Genomic DNA, 8,713 nt, shown 5'->3' on the forward strand with positions numbered 1-8,713 from the left:
AGTGAGGATTGGGCGAGCTCTGTGGATCTCGCGCCCTCTGCTCGCGAGCCGTCTGCAAGAGCCAGCAACGGGGCTAGTTTTTCTTTACACTGTTAGACCTTACCGGGTTTTTTTACAGTAAAATACTGGCAACACTGTTGCCAGTAAAATACTGTTAATTGTACAGTTTTTTACTGTAATCTAGTTTGTTTCTGTAAAAATGCACTAAAACTCAAGTTAACTAATTTCACTTGCAGAAACCGACTGCCTTAAATTGACCAACTGTCATTTAAATGTATTAACTAAAATTTATAATGCATTAATAATGTGAGCAAAGCATTACTGTGAACTTCTTTCATTTGAGACCACTAAAAAACTATTGCACATAAAAAGATTTCCACTGGATCAGCAACTACACAGTCACCGCCTGTTAAATAAAGCAACATGCAGCAAATCATCAATGTTTGTAGATCTTCTCCTGGACTGAAGCACAGGCTCTACTCTTCTGCACAACGGTGACCCAAAAAATTAATTTTACAGTAAACTACTGGCAACAGTGTTGCCAGTATAAACCTGTTTTATAACTTACAGTTTATTACTGTTAAAATACATTTTGTGGGTGTGTCTTTTTTATCTTACACAGTTAACCCTTTCAACCCCTCAGGGAAATCCACACTACGAGTAAAAAGTAACGATGCAGTGAGATAATTAAGGGAATATGTAAGTGATTGCAAGCAGAATCACTGAAGAAAAGAGAAACACAAGAACAGAAAATAGAGAAACACAATTACTACGACTGACTTCCAGCCATTACACATTATTACACTTATTATTAACCAGTATGACTTTATTTCATTCAGTCATACAGAAGTTGTTATTGAGATGTTTAATTGAAAATGTTTGGTTTGTAGTTACCATTATAGAGATCAGTGCTTGCTTTAGTTGGGATGCTGATGCTAAAACATTAGTTTTTTTCTTTGCTGCTTGAGCTGTGTTTTTGTGCAAGTCACACTTGTGCACACACACAGTTTATGAATGATTGTAGTTATAATGATTATGATGACAAAATCATCATATTGCCTGTTCATTCACTAAGGAATTCATTCTCACTTATTCAGAGTTTAATCCTCAATCGAAAGTGTTACATTACCACCACTGTGAAAACGCAGCAATAAGATACAATGACTCTTTTTTTTTAAACACATGATGCATAACCAGAGAAACAGAGCTACACTGTGTTTTAGAAACACCGAGATATCACAATTTAGCACATGAATCTCAACAATGGTGGCAATATTTCTTTTTTATTATTATTATTATTCATGCAGCAGTGCATGCTGGGAGTTTTATATTATCCTGGAACCCAGCATGCATTGCGACATGAAACTTTTCACCATTGTTGAGATTCATATGCTGATTGTTGATGTCTGTGTGTGTCTGAGCCAAGCAGGAGTAAAATAAAATTGAATGCACTATATGATTACAATATTCTTCAGAAGACTTGATTACAGAAATATTGATTTCATTTTGTAGATTCACAGATATATGCTAAATATGAGATAACTATAATTTCAATGATTATATACAGGAAAAATCTGAAAATCAGGCATGTCCAGGATGAGTGTGACATCATCGCAAAAAAATAAAAATCATCTTCCTCTTGACTTTTTCTTGCTATAACAAATGTGTTTTATAAACTCACTGTTACAGCAGCCAGAGAGAGATGAATGGTAAGAAGTCCAGGGACAAGAGACCAACTAAAGCAAATACTGATCTCCATCATGGTGACAACAAACTTTATTAATAACTAAATCTCTGTTAATTCTCAACAAGAACTTTTGTACATGTATGAAAGAAATAATCGTAAACTGGTTTGTAAACTGGTTTCACACTCAGTGTGGCTGGAAGTCAGTTGTAGTTTTTGTGTTTCTCTTTTTTCTGTTCTTGTTTCTCTGTCCTTCAGTGATTCTGCTTATCAGGTGTTCATCAGTGTCTCAATTCACTCACTTCTTTTCATTCAAGTGGACTATATTAGTGAACTAATGTAGGGAATAGTGAATGAGGGTATAGGGTGTGATTGGGAAAACAGCCTCTGAGTGTCGACTTTGAGCACTGTTAATTCACAGTATATTCCTGTAGGCTACTTTTATTTTCTACGGTATATTACTGTTTTAATGGAAAATGGTATAATATTGTCAGAATTTTACAGCAAGGGTTAACAGTGTATGTTACAAGAAAGCTACCCCGCCCTTGCCATTCACGCGTCACTCACTGGCAAAAGGAGAAAAGAGAGTGTTTTAATCCCGCCGAGGCCGGACTAACATCCTTTTCTCACACATTTTCTCAGTCCCCTCTGAAGTTCAGGTGACTGGAAATGTCAATATTGCAGTAACTAGCCTATTATAATACACGCGCGCCTGCAAACGAACGCCGAAGCACAACATGATGACGCTCTCTCTTCCCGCTCTCTCTCCCTTCCCTCGTGCCGCGCAAACTGCGCCATTCACAGGGGATGTCGGAAGCGGACGGTTACTGGGCTAGTTAGTTTTCTTTACATTACAAGAAAGCTACCCCGCCCTCGCGTGCGTCGCCGGCGAAAAGAGGAAAGAGAGTGTTTTTGGTCCCGCCGAGGCCGGACAAACCTCCTTTTCTCACACATTTTCTCAGTCCCCTCTAAGTTCAGGCGACTGGAAATGTCAATATTGCAGTAACGAGCCTGTTGTAATACACGCACGCCTGCAAACAAACGCCGACGCAAACATACGCGCTAACCGAAAGCTTATGTGTGTCCCCCTGTGGCTCAGTGGCAGAATCTTAGGCTTTCGCGCCAGAGACCCGTGTTTGAATCCCGGGTCAGGCAGCAGGTGAAATTATGCCTCAAAGCCTTTCGCTCTGTCAGTCTCTGAGCCAATGAGCGCCTTGTACAACCCGCTCGCCTGCACCCAAACACTGTTTCTAAAAAAAAAAGAAAAAAAAGAAACGAGGCCTCAAAGTCTTCCTAGCCCGCCTAGGAAGGCGACAGTGTTCAAGTCCCGCTGCAGCCAGACTTCTACCAAAACTACCCGCTCGTTCAGTTCCAGGAAATGTGACTGTTCCAGTGTATTTTGCAGTAAACAAGCTGGAACCACAGCCCGCTTGCCTGCACACAAACTCCGTTTCTACGGCGACCCAGATAAATCCCATAAAGGGCGTATTTTCTGGTATTCCGGCCACGGCCGAGGGTGTTATGAGTATAGTAAAAATGCCCAGTGCTCATACCTACACACAAGCACAGCCCGCCACACAGGGCTCGCGCACATAAAATCGACCCATGTCGATTGTGCATTAAATGTAGTAAATGTGCCCACGACCCAGTGCCCACAAACACTACATTCTGCATGTCTCACAGTTTCTGTAAAAACGAAACCAGTACACATTCAATCTGCCCAGGCAGACGGTGTATTCAGTGCAGTAAATGTGCCCGATGTCCCGCGCCCACATTCACTCACAGACATGACAAGCCCCACGGGGCTCGCCCTACCCTCCCCCTCTCGGCTGACCGCCGCAGAGGAGTCGAGCACGGACAGACTGCCCGCTGTGATCAGCGCGCCCCCCGCCTCGAATGTCGCAAGCACGGCGTTCATGTTACAGCACACCGAAGCTCTTCGGTCGCCATGCGACCAGAGCTCACATTTCATTCAAACCCTAGCCATTCGTGCAGATGCATGGGCAGTGCTTCCCGGGGTTTTCAGAGTGGGTGCTAAACATTGTAAAGAGAGGCTATTCGCTACAGTTCAGTCTACGCCCCCGCCGTTGTGTGGCGCGCATCAAAACTACGGTAAAGAAAGAAGTAGTTCACCTACTTCGAGCCGAAAATAACGAAACTGTTGAGCAAAGGGGCCATAGAGCTTTTATCTCAAGCTCAGAGCGAAGGGGGGCTGTACGGCAGATATTTTCTGGTACCGAAAAAAGACGGGGGTCTCAGACCCATACTAGATCTAAGACAGCTGAACACAACATGATGACGCTCTCTCTTCCCGCTCTCTCTCCCTTCCCTCGTGCCGCGCAAACTGCGCCGTTCACAGGGGATGTCGGAAGCGGACGGTTACTGGGCTAGTTAGTTTTCTTTACATTACAAGAAAGTGTGCACGATGTGCATGGACGCGGCGCTCGCACTCCTGAAACTCCGGGACATGCGAGTGTTAAACTACTTGGACGATTGGCTGATTCTAGCTCAATCACACTCAGAGCTCATAGAGAACAGGACCATCTTTACTCGAACACCTCGAGAATTTGGGTCTCAGAGTCAATTGGGCGAAGAGTTCACTGTCTCCCAGTCAGAAAATATCTTTCTGGGCACAGAGCTGGACTCGCTGTCTATAACAGCGCAGCTATCGCCACAGCGCGCACTGAATATTCAGCGCATGACGGAATCCTTCCGCTGCGGTGCTATTGTCCCGCTCAGGAAATTTCAGAGAACGCTGGGTCTCATGGCCTCAGCATCGTCAGTACTTCAGTTGGGTCTGCTTCGCATGTGCCCACTTCAGTTCTGGCTAAAAGCGTGAGTACCACGTCGAGCGTGGACCTCTGGTCTGTTTCGCCTCAAGGTTACCAGAGAATGCGTTTCAGCTCTGAAACCATGGAAAGCGACCGATTGGTACCGATCAGGTGTAAGCCTGGGGACTTCCTCGAGTGTGAAGGTGGTGTCCACGGACGCCTCCACCTCGGGATGGGGAGCGCTGAACAAAGTATACGGGGGACTTACGCACTGCCCACAGAAGTATACAGACGATCAGTGATCGACGCTCTAGCAGTTTCAGCATCCTGAGCCGATAGCATCGGGCAGGCAATACTGAAAATTTAGACCAAGAGCAACTTAGCTTGTAAAGCGGGAACCTCGAGGTTATAAAACCTTATAAATGTAGACGGGGAGGCCCAGCCTGCCGCCATACAGATATCTTGCAAGGCAATCCCACTAGACCAAGCCCACGACGAGGCCATGCCTCTCGTGGAGTGCGCTTTGACACCTAACGGGCATTGCAGGCCCTTAGATGTATAAGCTAGCGCTATAGCATCAACTATCCATCTGGATAAACTCTGTTTTGACGCGGCTAGTCCCTTAGAACGTCCGCTGAACAAAACAAAGAGCTGCTCCGTCTGTCTGAAAACGGATGCGCGAGACACATAGGCTCTTAACGCCCTGACCGGGCAAAGGAAGCCTGCGTCCCCTTCCTCTGCAGATACCGGCAGGGCCGACAGGGAGATCACCTGTGCCCTAAACGGTGTATTGAGGGATTTAGGAACATATCCGTGCTTTGGTTTGAGTATGACTCTCGAGTCATTAGGTCCAAACTCCATACACGTCGCGCTCACTGAGAGCGCTTGCAAGTCCCCTATGCGCTTCACTGAAGCGAGAGCCAGAAGAAACACTATTTTGAGAGACAAGTGTTTTAGGTCTATTGATTGTATTGGCTCGAATGGGGCACCTTTCATGGCTTCCAGAACCGTGGAAAGGTCCCAAACGGGAACCGAGGGAGGTCTGGGAGGATTCAGCCTCTTAGCTCCTCTAAGGAAGCGAATGACCAGATCGTTCCTTCCTAATGAGTGGCCAAGCGTTGGTTCAGCGAACGCTGCTATGGCCGCCACATAAACTTTGAGCGTGGATGGGGCTCTGCCCTTATCCAGAAGCTCTTGTAAAAAGGAAAGAACCTCCGACACCCCACAGTGTGAGGGTGAAGTGCCACGCGCTGTACACCAGCTAGTGAACACAGACCATTTTGAGGAATAGAGCCGTCTCGTAGATGGAGCTCTAGCCTGCGTGATCGTGTTTAACACTCCCGCTGGGAGGTTAATGGGTACCCGATGATGGCCCACACGTGTAGGGACCAAAGCTCCGGGCAAGGATGCCAGATCGAGCCGTTTGCCTGCGAGAGGAGATCCCTCCTCACCGGTATCGGCCACGGGGCGGTACTCGTCAGCTGCATCAGGACTGGAAACCAGGCTTGGTTCGTCCATAATGGGGCGACGAGTAGCACCGGGCATCCGTTTTCCCTGATTCGCTCTAACACCTGGGGTAGAAGCGTGACAAGGGGAAACGCATAGAGCGGGCAGCGGGGCCAGACGTGGGCCAGCGCATCCCTGCTCTTGGAGAAAAATTCCTGACAGTGAGCGTTCTCTTGAGACGCAAATAGGTCTATTTTCGCTCTGCCAAATGTCCTCCACAGCAGTTTGACTGTCTGTGGGTGTAAAGACCATTCTCCTGCCGGAAGATTGTTCCTGGACAGTCTGTCTGGTCCCACATTCAGGTGGCCGGGCACATGCGCTGCTCTGAGCGAGCGCAGATTGTGCTGAGCCCAGACCAGGAGGCGTTCCGTCAGCCTGTGAAGGGTTCTGGATCTGATACCTCCTTGGTGATTTATATAAGCCACCACTGACATGTTGTCCGAACGGACCAGGACGTGGTGTCCTATTATATGGGGACAAAAGCGCCTCAGCGCGTTGTCGACTGCCATCATTTCCAGGTAGTTTATGTGTAGAAGCTTCTCCCGTTCTGACCACTGGCCGAAGAACGGTCTGCCCTCTAGCAGCGCTCCCCATCCCGAGGTTGAGGCGTCCGTAGACACCTTCACACTCGAGGAAGTCCCCAGGCTTACACCTGATCGGTACCAATCGGTCACTGTCCAAGGTTTCAGAGCTGCGATGCATTTCTGATCAACCTTGAGGCGCAAGAGACCGGAGGTCCACGCTCTACGCGGAACGCGCGGTTTTAACCAGCACTGCAGTGGGCGCATGCGAAGCAGACCCAGCTGAAGCACTGAAGATGCTGAAGCCATGAGACCCAGCATTTTCTGAAACTTTTTGAGCGGGATTAACGTGCCGTGGCGAAAAGTTTCTGTCATGCGCTGGATACTCAGCCTGCGCTGCGGTGACAGTTGTGCTGTCATAGACAGCAAGTCCAGTTATGTACCCAGAAAGGATATTTTCTGACTGGGAGACAGCGAACTCTTCGCCCAATTGACTTTGAGACCTAAATTCTCGAGGTGATCGAGTAATATGGTCCTGTGTTCTATGAGCTCTGACTGTGATCGAGCTAGAACCAGCCAATCGTCCAAATAATTCAGCACTCGTATGCCTCGGAGCTTGAGGGGTACGAGCGCTGCATCCATGCACATCGTGAATGCACGAGGTGCCAGGGATAGGCCAAACGGCAGGACTGCATACTGATATGCCTGGCCCTCGAAGGCGAATCTCAAAAATCGCCTGTGACGTGACGCTATTTGAAAATAAGCGTCTTTCAGATCTATCGACATGAACCAGTCCCCTTGGCAAATTTGCGAGAGGATTTTCCTGGTCGTGAGCATTCTGAACCGTCATTTCAGAAGTGCTTTGTTTAGCCGTCTTAGATCTAGAATGGGTCTGAGACCCCCGTCTTTTTTGGGTACCAGAAAATATCTGCTGTACATGCCCCCTTCGCTCTGAGCCTGTGATAAGGGTTCTATAGCCCCTTTGCTCAGTAACTTCGCTATTTCGGCTCGAAGCAGGTGTGCTGCTTCCTCTTTCACCGTAGTTTCGATTCGCGCCGCTTGGCGTTGCGGGCGTCGACCGAACTGTAGCGAATAGCCTCTTTCTATAATGTTCAGCACCCACTCTGATACCCCGGGAAGCTCTGCCCACGCTTTCGCGTGAGTGGCTAGGGGTAGAATGATATCTGGGCTCTGATCGCGACCTAGTGGCGAGCGGAGAGCACCGGTGTGCTGTAACATGAGCGCCGTGCTTGCAGCGTGTGAGACTGGGGGCGCGCTGATCACAGCGGGCAGCCTGCCCGCGCTCAGTTCTCCTACAGCGGTGTGCTGAGAGAGAGCGAGCGGGGCGAACCCCGTGGGGTTTATTATGTCTGTGAGCGAATGAGGGCGCGGGACATCGGGCCCATGCAAAACGCTGAGAACACCGTCTGTTTGTGCAGACTGTATGTGCGTTGGTTTCGTTTTTACAGAAACCGTGAGACATGTAGTGTGTAGTGTTTGCGGGCACTGGGACGTGGGCACAATCACTACATTTGTTGCACAATCGACATGAGTCGATTTTATTTGTGCGGGCCGTGTGTGGCGGGCCGTGTTTCTGTGTAGGAATGGGCACTGGGCAGTGGGCATTTTTACTACACTCATAACACCATCGGCCGTGGCCGGAATACCAGAAAATACACTCTTTATGGGATTTATCTGGGTCGCCGTAAAAACGGCGTTTGTGTGCAGGCAAGCGGGCTGTGTTGCCGACTTGTTTACTGCAGAATACGCTGGAACAGTTGCAATTACTGGAACTGAGCAAGCGAGAAGTTTTGGTGGGAGTCCGGCCGCAGCGGCTAGGAATACTTTGTGTTGCCATAGAAACAGTGTTTGGGCGGGTTGTACAATGCGCTCGTTGGCTGCAAAATACACATCTGCAGTCGCCTTTAAGGGAACTGACAGAACGAAAGCATTGATGGCATAAAAAATTTGTGCCAGTAGACCCGGGATTCGAACACGGGTCTCCCATGCGAAAGCCTAAGATTCCACCACTGAGCCACAGGGGAGGGAACACATAAGCTTTCAGTTAGCGCGAGAATATAAGAGAGCGTCAACATGCTGGCGTTTATTTGCAGGCGTGCATGTAATACAACAGGCTCGTTTACTGCAATATTGACATTTCCAGTCGCCTGAACTTCAGAGGGGAATGAGAAATGTGTGAGAAATGGAGGTGGTCCGGCCTCAGCGGGACT

The sequence above is a fragment of the Abramis brama genome (genome assembly GCF_963993115.1).
Source record: "Abramis brama genome assembly, chromosome: 1".
NCBI classification, from domain to species: domain Eukaryota; kingdom Metazoa; phylum Chordata; class Actinopteri; order Cypriniformes; family Leuciscidae; genus Abramis; species Abramis brama.